Raw genomic sequence first — 14,091 nt, 5'->3', positions numbered from 1 at the left:
AAACTTTTTCCCAACAAGATCTCAAGATATTGGCACCTGGAACAATTCCAGGAGGAGGGATCACACTGCTGGGTAGAGCATTATACCACATTCTGATACAGCCACAATAAAGAAAAATAAAGAGTACAAAACCCCTTTGAAGTCAAGATTTCCAGGGGGAGTTTATAAAAGCTCCCAGTCAAATTCCTGTTGGCTTATATATAAATAGGGGAAGTGAAATAATAGTGGGAAAGGTAGAGTCTAGGGCAAAACAATTGTTTTGATTAATTCAGCTGCAGCCACACCAAACAAGTTTCCAGCTGATTTCATTGCAACTAAGCATCCAGGATTTTATTGTCATCATTTCTAGTAGTCAAAATCTTTTTCTAGCCTATTGAAGCTTCTCCTCTGCCTCTTGACCTCCTAGAGAATCGAAAATGTGAAACAATGTAACATAACTCTCAAAATATGCCATTACTTAAATGGAGAGGGTAATTTTCATTTATTTCATGGCAACCATCCTCCCCCCTTTGCTTTCCCATGAGGTTGGTTTTTGACTGTCTTGTTTTGAAGCTGGGCAATTCAGCCCACACTCACTGCTGTTCATGGGCTAATTAGGATTTTTAAAGTAATATAAACAGCCTTTGCAGCACGCTGTTAATTCCCCCCAGGTCGCTGGGAACATTAGCTTCAGTATTTGGGTTTTTAACCGACTCTAAAATACCAAACACATCAGAGGCTGTACTAGATTTGGGATAACTCACCTTTCACTCACTACAAAAGACAGCATCCTACTTACTCAGCACTGGCTTGTGGTCAGGGAAAGCTCCACAGCCCAAGACTGCATGGCTGAATCCCAGGGTGGCAGAACCCTGCAGCAAGAGCCTGAGCTGGGTACCACATCTTGGGTGCCCTGAGGGAATCAGTGCAGAACTCACCTCACCACCACCACAGGCTGCAGACCCAGCTGCTGCTGCCATCTCTGCTGGCTGGACTGTCACTGGGCCACCTCAGCCACCAGGCATGCACTGCTCCTTCCTCTGACTGCTTCAGGGCCAAAAGGCTGGAACTTGGTGCTGGGTTTCTACCAGAACCTTCCCTGGCAGAAGTCAAACCCTGATCTGAGCCTCCCAGAAGAAAAATAACTCTGGAAGAACCACAAATCCCAGCACAAGTCAAGCCTCCAATCTGCTCTGAGCCCTGGGACTCAGGAGGGACCCAAAAGGGTGATCCCACTCCCTGTGCCAGCTGTCCAGGCATGAGGAGCTCCAGGTCCTCCTCCAGGCTCCAGCCAAGATTCATGGCATCAACAGGAACAGCAGGAACAGTGGAACATGGTACAAGAAACCCTGAATCAGATCAAGCATGGAAATCTTCTGACAGCCATTATACTTTTTACATATATATATATATATAGAGAGAGAGAGATTATTCTTTCAGCCTTTAACTGAAAATTACTATGCATAAATTTTGTAAACAGAATTGTATAAGAAATAATTACAGTTTAGCAGGAATCAGTGCCAGCAATGTGGGAAACAGTTAAATGGAAAAAATTCAGCAGCAGTTTACAGAAAAGAAATAATACTGTAATGCACAGACTGCAGAGTGATTTATCTTCTACATACCTCTCTGAAAAGGGAAGCAGTTTTATGAAACCAACCCACTGCTACAGAGTTCTGCACTTTTTAAATACCCCATGTGTGCAAACAAAAAGTTAGTGTGTAATTTTCAGTAAAGATTTGACACCACTTCCCACAATAAGCATTATTATAAGCAATTAAAAACTGAACTGCACTTGTCAGAGAAGTGCCTACAGTCTACATCAGTGAGCATTAACAACCACTTCTGTCTGGCATGTTTGCTTATGCATTAATACTCTGATTAACCCAGCTAAGAACATGAAAGCAGCTGTACCTGGGTTCATCCAAATACCCTCTCTTCAACATGGGCCCAGAAGTTCACTCCTGGAGACAGGCAAGAGCTGTGCAAATATCTAAGGCACTTCCCAAGCAGTTTCACAGCCTCTGACTATTTTCAACTCAAGGAATTGCTCAGATCTAACAATATTTGCCTATGTAGTAATACTCAATAAATGTCTCCTCCAAGCACTGCACAGGCTCTGGGTCCCACACACTTTTATACAAGTTTGACAGTCTTTGGCAAGGAGTTTCTCAAACCAGCTAACACTTCAGTTTGTTATCAATACAGCTGCTACAATTCTTAATTATCTGGTTTTTAGGAAAAGAATGCATGAAAAATAAAATTCTTATTTTTTTAATTGTTATTTGTTTCTCTGGTAGCTATAAAATATTGAGCTGATGTTTTAATGGCATTCAAGTGGGCTCTGAATTGTGGCACAGTTTTTATACAGCTATACAACTTCAGAAAAGAACAGTTTGGCTTCATAATCTGGTTACCAGTACATCACTGAAGCTTTAAAGAGACCAAATACTTTTATACCAAAGCAACTCTATCTGTACTTGAGGCTGTTCTAGTTGAATCACATCTTTGTATACCAGTGATAAATTGAAATATGTAGTGAGGCACAAACTAGTCAGCCAAAACTAAATGATCATTTTACTGTCTTAAGAAACACTGGCTTGGAGCAGCAGCATGAGTCAATCAGCACTGCTTCATCACACCCAATGTGCCTGCTTCTGCTGACATAAAAACTACTGCCTCACTTCTCTGCTGTTATTAATACTCTCTGCTTTTGTTTACCCTCAAGAGAGTTTGTATACAGTGCTCAGACTCTAACACATCAAAGTATTAATGAAGAGTTTTTAAACTGTCAGGCTAGCTCTGACAATTGAGAAACAGCTTCTCCCTTAAGTTTCCATGGTTACTGCATCCCTAAAGTGCAATTCAAGCCACTTATACCATAATTTGCTCCAGGTAGTTTCCTGAGCTGCTGTTCAGGTACCTTCTCCCCTTGGGGTATCAAGTGGAGAGCAGGGACATCCAGAGTCACCCTGATCCTGCTCCCTGGCATTCCCAAGCAAGACAAAGGATGTGCTGAGCTGTGTTCTTCACCAGTACAGCCAGCAATGGCTCTTGCAGATCTTAGGTCAGGTCCTCAAGGCTCAAACCTGGCCTGGTGGGAGGCAATGAGATTCTGCCTATAGCTGCATCACTTTCCACTATTTGGTCAAACACTGCAAGAGGCTCCTGAGAGAGCTGGTGGATGCCCCAAGCCTCTCAGTGTTTAAAAAGTATTCAAACAATGTCCTTAAAACAATGTTTTAACTCTGTCTGCCCTAAACTGGTGAGGCACTTGGACTAAGTGACCACTGCAGGTCCCTTCAGACTGAAATGGCCTATTCTGTATTCACTGATGACATAGAAATCTGGCATTTTCCAAGAAAAAGCACAAGGCAGTGGGTAGCACTGCAAGCCCAGGTCAGGGATGCCCCAGGGCCATATTCAACATGCTCAGAGGCCTTCAGGACATCACTGAATTCTGCAAATCCAACATAAAGCTCCAGACAGCCTGACAGACTAAAGCCAATAAGAACCCACTTAAAGCAGCATAAAAAAAACATGAGAAACACACAACAGCTTGAAAAATGCATGTTTGTGAGTGTAGCTGGTAGATAACAGAATAATAAATGAGGATAATAATAACTGTATATAAAAAGTCCTTAGAACAGCTGAGATTACAGGTCTAGCCTATTTTCCAGCTAGCCAGTCCCACAGATAATCCTGCAGGAACAGAAATCACCAAGGAGACAGCTGAGGCCCACAGGACCTGTGTAGCAGAGATGCAGAAAGCAGCACATGACAGGCTAAAGCTTGGAGGAATCAATTAATCCAAATAACACAGAGGCAGCAGGGCACCAGGGTTCAGTGCATGCAACACATCTGGGGCTCAGTCAGGAGATGGAAAGCAAGAGCTGCTGCAGATGACTCTGCAAGAAACAGATCTAAACACTGATGGCTCAAGAACATGAAAATTCTGTTACATATTCAGGGTTACAGTCTGCCACTCCATACCCTCCAGAATAAACTGTCCTATGCCAGGAATGGAAGGGCTCTAACCGGAGGGGATTATCTCCTTGCAAAGAACAATCATGCCAAATGTTCTGTAAATGTGAGGTAATTTCAGTTTCCCCAGCTTTAGGTATCTTGAAAGGCCAATTGCTGAGCTGCTTTGAAAACAAACCCTGCTCAAGCATCTGAAAGCCTAGAAGCTGAGGCAGTCTTTATTCATTTTGAAGGATCATGGCTTAAGGAATTAATTTACACAGAAGGAAAACATTCTATCAGAGAAGAAACACAGGGAAGTGAAAACCCCCATGATTAATAAACACAAAGTGATGTGAAATTTACTTCTTCCAAGCACTTTAGTACACTCAAAAATGTTCATATTTCTGATCAGCCTAGCTATATTTATCTACAAGTATATAGAATGGCACTATATGTTCCTTCTGGTGGGTAAAATGGCAAATGGCTAACAGCATGCAAAAATAATCAGGGCAGCAGGCAGAAAAAAAATCCCTTTTCTACTAGAATTTACACATGGAACCTAGACAGAGAGACTAATTGCTCCCTGGGACCCTTTGATTAGCTAAATCTGACTTGTAAACAGCTGCAAGATCAGGATATCAAGGAGTGGGTACCTCTGTTTTCTGTCTCACTGGCTGCTTGTGACACATTTTTCCCCTGATTTGAGCTGATTGGGCCTCTCATTTACCAATTAGGGGATGAGACTGAACAGGGAGGAACAGAGGATGATTAAAAAATCTGCTCTTTGCTATTTCTGCAGCAACTGTGGACCATTCTCTTCCAAATTAAATCTGGCTCCTGGCTTGCAAGCTAACTGGCAAATGCAATCTCATTCCCCAAGTGCCAGAGCACATCAGCTGTACGTGTGCCATTTGGGGTCCATCTGCAGGAAACACCCCGTGCCAATTGCTGCTGGGTGGGCTGGGAGGGAGAAGCAAGCACCATGTGACTGAGCTTTCCTACCCCTGCCAAGTGGGTATGGTTTGGGAATCTGGTGAGACTGGGCTTCAAAAAAAAACAAATTTCAGCAATTCACACCATGTCCAAACACCTGCTTTTGCCAACAGGTCCAGTTAGAAAAGTATCATTCTTTAAATGGGGAGAAGCAATTAAATGTTTGCAGCATTTTAAAATAATTATAATGCAATGCAGGCATTCTGACAGGTGGTGTTATGGGAAATGTCCTTGTTTTCTGTTTGTCCAGTCTACCTCTTGAGCCACAGTAAGCTGCAAATGAACTGAACCCACCCCCAGCACAAAAGGACAAACAGCTACTTAAAATTCACTCCAAGCTGTAAAAGAAGTAAAACACACATCCACTGGCTAGTGATATTCTCCACAGGATAATTCTTGGCCACAGGCCTCTCGCAGGAAGGCTTTAGGCTGGTTTGATAACCCCTATAATTTTATAATCACTATTTTGAGAAAGACATATTGCTCTGAGGAGAGCTCTATTCAGAATAACACTAGGCTTTTTCCTGAATAACTGTGTCACTTTTTTAAAACTCATTTTCCAAAGAAACATAAAAATCATACTTTATGATGTCACAAATTTTTTTCAGCATGAGAGTGGTTTGGCTGAGCAACAGCACAGGGTAGCAACACAAACCAGAATTACTGCTCACTTCTCCAGCTCTCATTCAGTGAGCTCACAGCTCACACTTGAGCTGAACAGCTTTACTGCAGTAACTGGAGCCCATTTGTCCCTCTCTGATCTGTCCTAAGTTATTTGTCCCCATAATTATCATAACTGGCAAATTAAATTCAGGAGACATTCAAGAGGAAAACTGCTCGTAGTTACCAGTGCAGACTCAAGTCAGCTGCTGGAGTTGCACGGGGAAGCTAACAAGGCACCTGACTATTATACCAATATTAAGCCAGGGCTGTCAGTCTTCCACTCTTGAGTACTCTCATTTGAGAAAAGTACAAGATCTTGAGTGCCTCTTGTCCTCTGTGATTGCATCTGCACTCCAGAGCTGCCATCCTCTTGGATTTTGCCTAAGCCCATGATCACCGAGAGCGTATTTCTTGTTTTCTCAGCATACTGGGGTCCATCTATTTCTTCCCTTATTTTCCCCCTCATTTTTCTTGCCACAACTGAGAGCAGATGCACACAGACACTGTGTGACATGGTCAATGGGGATGTTATGTCAACCACTGATACCCTTCATGCTGACTGCAGCTTAAGCCAAAAAGTGGCCTGACAGCACAGCACTGAATTAAAATGTTGCACTTATTCATAAGCTTCTTTGACATTAATATGAACAAAATGGCAATAAGCCTATATTTTATATTCTGTCATTTCACTCTGCATGACTAGCACTGTAACTTTGTATGCTCCCACTACACTCATACAGATTACACTTACAAATTGCCCCTCTGAAAAAAAGAGCACTGCACAGGGATGACAAGTATTGATTTTCAATCTCCTTCCAAAATGACTCTATCATTGCAAGTAAGTCAGGCAATTTGCCTCACTTTACACTTCAGGCTGGAGGCCTCAGATCACATTGACAGGCCTGATCCTTCAGGAGATGTTTAATTAGAAACAAAACGAATTACTGTAAATCAGCACTTAGTCAGCAGCGCTACAGAATTCGTAAAGCTCCTTCATCCCTCCCACCCCTCACATACAAGCTGCCCGATTTATCCTCTTATCCTCACCCCTAAGTCGGAGGGGGCTGTTCTATGTTATCCGAGCTGCTCCTTTCCTCCAGGAACGATCCCGGCAGGGTCCATCCCACACTTTCCTGTCAGCCGCTCCTGCACCAGCGCTCCCCGGGGCTGACACCGCTCCCCTCGCTGGCAAACTGACAGCCCCTCCTGGCCCTGCTGCTTCCAGAGGGAGGTTTGAGCAGGGTTATGACAGACATGTTGCAAAGCACACATCCCACAGGAGAGGAACGGAACCGCTGCTCCTTGCTCCGTGCTGAGGAAGCCGCCGCGGGCTCTTCCCGCGCTTCCTGAGGCGGCTCCGGGGCCACGCGCTGGGACAAAGGCTCCCTCCAGGCCCAGGACCCAGCCGAGTGGGTTGAACAAAATTATTGAAGAAATTTCTCCCGCAAACTACTTACTTTTCGACGCTATACAACACAGTGCTTTTGAATTTAAGGCAAAAACTTTTTTTCTTTTTCCCCCTCACGCAAATCTTCAGTTTACAGGCTGTTCCATCCCCCGGGGATGGGGACCCCGCGCTCCCCGCCATTTCTCCTCAGGGGTTCCCGCTCTCCGCCGCCATGAGCGACGCCTCAGAGGTGTCGGAACGGGGCAGGCTCCCGCCCGAGCCCTCTCCACCCTCACTCAGCCACGGCGAGGGCTGAGAAGGGAAAACTACTTAAAAATACCCGAGGAAGAAGGGAAGGGGACCCGCGGGGGTGCGGGTACCTCTAAGGGGACAGCGAGACGCGCCCAGGCCCTGCCACGCCGCTGAGGGAAAAAGCCGGCCATGAGAGAAGGAAGGAATAAAAGTGCTCACCTCCTGCCCCAGCCTTCCCGGGACGGCCCAAGTCCTCCTGTGCCCGGTAACCCCTGAGGAGAGCTGCGAGGCGCCGACTCATGAGGCAGGTAAGGGACGGGCCAGCCCGGTTCCGCTTTGACCCGCTCGGGGCGGCCTCAAAGGCCCCTTTACGAGGTGCGCTTAACGCCGCGGGGCTTGGAGCATAAGTTGATGCCCCCTTCCCTCCTTAAAAAACACGAGAGAGGCTCCCCAACCCCTGAGGTAGACCTAGGAGGGAGCAAGTGAGGGCTCGGTACGCTGTGGAGATGATTTAACAGCGGTACCAAAATGTGCTCTGGCTGTGAGGGAACCTCACACATCCTAATGCAGCCCCAGCACAGGTGAGTGAAATTTACACATTGACTTCAGCTGTGTAGTCACACCCAGCCCTGGCAGCTCTGGCAAACAGGTGCAGGTAATTTGGTTGTGGCTCCACCGGAGAGCAGGTACCTCATGGAAACCATAACCTTCCCCCAGCGGTGTGTACAAGCTGTGCCCTTGGGCCTGGGATCCCAGGGCTTTTTTCCTTCCTTCCTGCTTCCCCCTCTTCCCGTGTCCCTGTTTGCTTCGGCATCCTGGGAGGATTCCATTCGTTCCTCTGCCTGTGGTCCTCATCCATTCCAGCCTGGACTTTCCCAGGGCTGCCCTGCAGGACTGGTGGTGATGTGAGAGTTACTGGGGGAAAGAAACACGATATCCATTTTCCTGTATATTTGTATATATTTAGTAATTTTCCCTATTTATCATTACCGTTTCATTAAAGTTGTGTAGTTTAGTTTCCAACCCATAAGCCTCTCTCCCTTATTCTCTCTCCTTTCTTTATCAGGGAGGAGAGGGGGACTAATAGAGAGCACCTGTTATCTGGTTTAATTGCTGGGCCACTGTTAAGCCCTACAGATTTATTGGCTGCACACCCAGCCCTGGCAGCTCTGGCAAAGACGTGCAGATTATTTGGTTGTGGCTCCACCAGAGAGCAGGTGCCTCATGGAAACCATAACCTTCCCCCACAGCCATGTACAAGGTGTGCCCGTGGTTCTGGGATCGCAGGGCTCCTGTCTGCTGCTTTCACTGCAGTCCAGCTGCATGCCAGGCTCCCACAAAAATCAATGATAGCCAGGCAGCCTCAAGCCCAAAATTCTCCCAAAGCAAGTTCCTGAAGTGTGCCCGTGCAGGTGTATGCAAGGCAGCAGATGGCACAGCATGGGAAATGTGTGGCAAGTTCACAGCAATGTTTTCATATGAAGTTGGTTTGTATTGTGTGAACTACAATCAACCTTACCATCTGAAAGGGCTACAGGAGTAACTCCTGTGCCTTTATAAGTACTTGTTTAAAAAGGAGGATCTAGCATCTGTGACTGAGAGAGGTTTTAAAAAATTATGTGCAGTTGGAATGCAGTAGAGAGGAAAAAACCTTGCTACCGTTTTATTAAAACTTGTTACAAATGGTGAATGCAATCATCCATCAACCTTGTATAGATTACTTTTTCTTCTTTTGTGTCAGAAATCAAACCACTTGTTTACTGTAGCAGTAACACATGGAGAACCACTTTCAAAGTGCCCAGCTGTGCCCCATCTACCACTTACCATGGAAGGGACAAACAAAGAAACAAAAAAACCACCAAAAAAAGCCAGCAGACAGGTTCAGATACCAAAGGTCTGACTGTAGGCTGCACAAGGCTGGTCCTTCTTGTGTTGTACAGAAGTACTTGGGGGGGTGGTGTTGTGTGAGTGGTTTTCATGGAAGTTTCTTGGCATCTTGGGGTGGACGGGGCAGTCAGGGGGCTCCTCCAGGAGTGGTGTTAAGAAATTGTTCTGTTATGTGAAGGGAAAATGTGTTTCTCTTTGAGTTAAGGACAGCAAGACCCTACAAAACACTTCAGATTGATTTCTGTTTCAGCTGCAGAAAGTCAGGGAAAAGGTCGTTGTATTTTCACAGATAGAAAATTTGAAAACATCTGGAATCTTCAGTACTTTGAAACAGTGTTTGTTGGTGTCAGTTCAGTCAAGCTTATGAACCTTAACAGGTGCTTTGCTGTTAATTGGGGTCACTGAGGTCACCCAGATGACTCAGACTTCTTCCTGCAGAAGAGGCTGCTGAACACCCTCCTTGCTATTGATGGACATGGCTTGTCAGATCACTGTGTAAAAAGGCTTTTAATAAATAGATTAAATCTCATTCCAAAGCATGGGATGCTTCAGCCCTGATCTGTTGGTCAGTGCTGGAAATACTGGGTGAATTTTTATTTGCCTGAATGAATCGGGAGTCTAGAGAAGAGGAATCATTGTACTAAATAATAATAGAAACACAGTATGAACTACTTTAAAAACACATCATGATTAAAATATACTTGTCTACTCAAAATTCGTTAGTAAAAGAACTGAACACACAGAGTGAGCCTTCTGTGCTTTATTACTGCCTCCATTAATATTTTCAGAAATTTCCAACTGCTTCAACTATTTGCTCTGGCACTAAAAAGGAAAGCTTTGCTTTCTAGTGGTCTCAGCTAAAAGCACCAAGTTGTTCTGTGAACAACAGAGCTAATGGAGTCACACTTCCTACGAAGCTGAGCTTTTTGTTCCTTTTTTTTTCCCCCTCTTTCCACACAGAGAAACTCTAACCTCCTTATGTGCCATTTTTGAGAGCCATGCTGAGCTAGACAGGCCAGACAGTGACTCCCACACAGAATATGTAATAACTGAAATCCATTTGCCTTTTCCCTGGCAGAGCTACTCCTTTGGGTCCTTACTCTAGTTACATACTAATGTCCATAAAATTTGCAGGAATGTAATTACCTTCAAACTGTCTATTCCTTGTTAAATTTTGTTAAAATGGGCTACTGGGTTCTAAGTTTATGGAGGGTTGGGTTGGTTTGGAGGCAGACTGACAATGTCAGCATGGAGGCCTGTTTTCTTCAGGAGATTGAGTCAGTGGATTTAAATGGCTCAAGTTTCTAGTCATGATCCTGGGAATTTCAATTATATTTTCAGGATATTCAGGACTAGTGCTTCTGCACTATCAGTGACTTTACACAAGGGGTTTAAGGTCTGATGTGCTGAAGGGAGCCTGACTGAACAATCAAGCAAGGATTTTACAGCCTGTGGTAGAAGGACAATGTATTTTATCCAGGTCTCACTGCACAGCTGCAGAGAGCTAACAGGCTGCTTCTGAAGGGATGTGAAGTCTCTAGGGTTGCACTGTCCTTCCCACAGGCTTGTGCTGGGTAGGGAGCTCCTGCACTCAGCATCACCCTCAGCCACAGCTTCCTGAGGGTTATTGCTGCAGAAGCTATGATAACATCAAGCTTGCAACTCAGGGAGAAAATGTTTCTTGATACAGCTTTTGCTGTTTTAGCTTTTTTTGTGACACTAGTGGCAGCCTGTAAAATCCTTTAAAGTCCTTAAGTCCCTATAATCAAAACTAGTTCTTTTTTGGGCTTTTTCACAGAATGCTGGCATTTTGCCATCACTGAAGAGAGTGACCATAAACTTAGTTCTTCCGTCCAGACACTACCAAGCAGCAGTGCTAAAAGTATTTTCCAGTTGCAGAGAACATATAATTTTTAGAAAAATATGACAGATTCTTTCATGCAGATGAGACCTGAGTGGTCCAGCCTTGCACTCCCTTCCCTACCAGGCTGCTACCATCCAACAATTCTCCTCCCTATCCACTGGCAAGTACCAAGAGGGAGCTTGTATTCTGCTCTCTGTTCTCAGAGCTTTGGCTTTCCAAAATTAAGAGAACATACAAGTAAAAGAAGAATAATAAAATCTTGGCACCTCCCTAGGACTGTTTTTCAACAGATCTCTGCTGTGATTTGTGCAGCCTGTGATTGCAGTTATTTTGCACTTAAAATGTTTTCTGTTAGAAAACGGAGTGTTTTAGACAGTCACTTAGTTTCAAGAGTTCTGTATTTTTTTCACTTTTTTATTAAAAAAAAAAATCTATTGATCTAAATACACCAGAATACAGGGCTGAATTTTCAGGGCAGAAGTTAATTATATATGCTGCAAAAGCAATTAGACTCATGCTTAATATAAATCCCTTTTTCTTTTTAAAGCTCTTATGATGTAGGTACAAGCTGTACTATACAAATGGGGAAAATGAGGACATGAGGAAAGTAAATTACTGAAGACCATGCAGAATTAGCAATAGAGCTGATTATCACTAAGTGTTCTGTGGATGTTATCTCAGGAAGGAGGGGGAAATAGAAAGTGTATATTCATTTCAAAAGCTGCAGATACTGAAGAAAGAAAATGTTTTCTGATTGCCTGGCAGGAATGACTCTTGGAGGACACTGCTGAGACTCCTCTGTTGTTCCACAGCTCCTTACATTTGATTACTCATGCTGCTTTTTTTGGTTGTTTCTTGCCTAAATGCAGGCCCTTGGCTCACTCACACATGGGGTGTTGTGGGGCACGAGTTGGATTTGGGGCTGAGCCATTTGGAGCTCATTTCCCTGTACAGCACCATGCACAGTCCTGCCTGAGCCCATCAGCCAGCACCTCACTCTGTCTGCTCTATGTTGGGAAGACTGAAAAATGGCCCAACCTTTTTTTTTTCCCCATCTCTGTCCCTTCTCTACCAAAATCACTAATAATCCCCAGTCCCATTTTACAGGGATATACACCTCCATGTGCTACTGCTTTACTTACTAGGATAACTTCTGAAGGAAACCTCTTCATTAAACCAATTTCAGCATGCTCCATTTAGTTTCTTGGAGATCCTGGGTGAGAGAGGAAGATAAGTGACACAGGCTATTTACTGAACCAGTCCAAAGTACTGCTCTTAGAATTAAGTACTGAAAATGTTAACTTAATTGAAAGGATTAATAAGGTCTTCATAACTCTGCTCCTACTGAATAACTCATGGGATGTAAGGGGGAAGAGGAAAGTATTTGGATGATGGAAGAACAGCTGGTTACTAGCTGCTCACCACCTGGTCAGAGTAAGAGCTAACCTTGACTGGCACCATTTTCCTTCCCCCAGAAAAACCTCATTTCTTATTTTCAGTTGTTTTCCTTATTAGTTTTGCAGTTTCCTTTTACACTTCTTCCCTGTTTTGAACAATTTCAAACAATATTTTTCTCAAAGCACCCAAGTCTTCTCCCACCACTCCAATATGTTTCCAAAGAGGAGGAGGGGAGTCTTCAGTCACAGGTTGTAGTGGAAAGACTTTTTCCTTTCAGCACTTATTGCTCTGCTGCTTTGTCCAACACTTCTGCTCACCTTGGCCTGTGTATTTGGTATTCTCCCTCCTGTCTGGAGAAAAAGCAAGCTATCATTCCAGCTGCCTCTGTGGTCTGAAGCAATCATTTTATTTAAGCTGCAGTTTAAACATAAAATCTTCTCCACAATAATTACAGAGTTGCATTAGAAAATACTGGGTATCTATATACTGCATACTCTGCACTGTGATAGCTGCACCATCTGCTTCCCTGCTCCCTGCTCCTTCTCCTGCAGACTTTGGATAAACATGTTGAGAGAGCAGCAGGCTGTTTTCAATCATGACGTATTCGAGCTGTGTTTAAAGTCAAAAGTCTTTATTTACAGCTTGGTGAAGAAACAGGACTCATATCAAGGGCATTAAACTAGAACCATAGCACTTTAAAGGTTCAAAGGGATGGGAGCCATGTTTGTCAAACCTGTCACTTCTTTAAAAAAGAAGAAGGTTCAAAAATGAGAAGAGGGGATGCAAGGCTTCCTGGTTACTCTGAGATGGCTTTCAGTGCTGTGGGGTGTGTTTGGAGGCAGAGCAGTGGGGCAGGTAAGCACAGCCTCTCTTGTCATGGGCAGCCTGAAGGAAAATTCAGTGGCACTGAGCCAATGCATAGTCCAGAAGCAGCACAAGACATTGGCAGGAGGACTTGAGGAAGGATGTCCCTTCCTGGGATCAGTTGCCACAGCAGCTGTTTGTAGAAAAATGGAAGTTAGGTCTTTCTTCCTGTTTGGAAAAGGAGAAGAGAAATGAAAGGAATATTAGCAGAATAGTCCTGTAATGGCCTGGAAGTCAATCAGTCTGTCTCATGCCTGCAGAAACCCTCAGAATTCAGCATCCCCCTGTGAACACAAAGCCAGTCTTTAACTCACCTAGTCCAGTGCCAGCTCAGAGTAGCTTCCACCCCTAATCCTGCCTGAACCTGGGCACTGACTGGGCCTCCACAGTGTGAAGATGTGACTGCAGCCAGTTAACTCCTCAGGGCTCTGAATCCAGGACTGGAGTTAACATGAAGTGTTAAATGTACTGGTTTGGTTGATGGGACTTTGTGGGAATTGCAGTGACACTGGACACAGCTTCCTGGTTTAGAGCTAGGGAGCACCTAAATTAATCCAGGATAAGACTCCTATAGAACACAAACTTGCAAAAAACCCCAAAGCCAGGTTTTTCAAGCCAGTTTTTTTCTCTAGCAATGTGTGTGCATATTCCCCTGCTCATTCCATCAATCTTTCTAATTTTACATGTTTTCTCCCTGATCCCTGGAATTCAATTGTACTGATTTCTTGAGCATTAAACATACAGGAATGTTCCCCTAGTCTGCTTAATGGCCCTAGCAAAAAGTGTTTCAACTCATTGCCAATGCAATTGGAGCAATCACTGAACACAATCTACTTTC

The 14,091-nt window shown here is 44.3% G+C and overlaps 1 long non-coding RNA gene across 2 annotated transcripts in view; it reads right to left on the bottom strand.

The window, feature by feature from the left end:
* Nucleotides 1–14,091, bottom strand: part of LOC139806094 (uncharacterized) — a 238,339-nt gene that overhangs the window by 213,790 nt on the left and 10,458 nt on the right. For both annotated transcript variants that reach the window (XR_011730100.1, XR_011730101.1), the window contains one exon: nucleotides 12,134–13,417. This is a non-coding gene — a long non-coding RNA (uncharacterized lncRNA). The remainder of the gene's footprint in view (nucleotides 1–12,133; nucleotides 13,418–14,091) is intronic.

This window comes from Heliangelus exortis, chromosome 21 (genome assembly GCF_036169615.1).
Source record: "Heliangelus exortis chromosome 21, bHelExo1.hap1, whole genome shotgun sequence".
Lineage (NCBI taxonomy): Eukaryota > Metazoa > Chordata > Aves > Apodiformes > Trochilidae > Heliangelus > Heliangelus exortis.
Note: the sequence above shows the minus strand (reverse complement) of the source record. Positions and strands in the feature narration are given on the sequence as shown.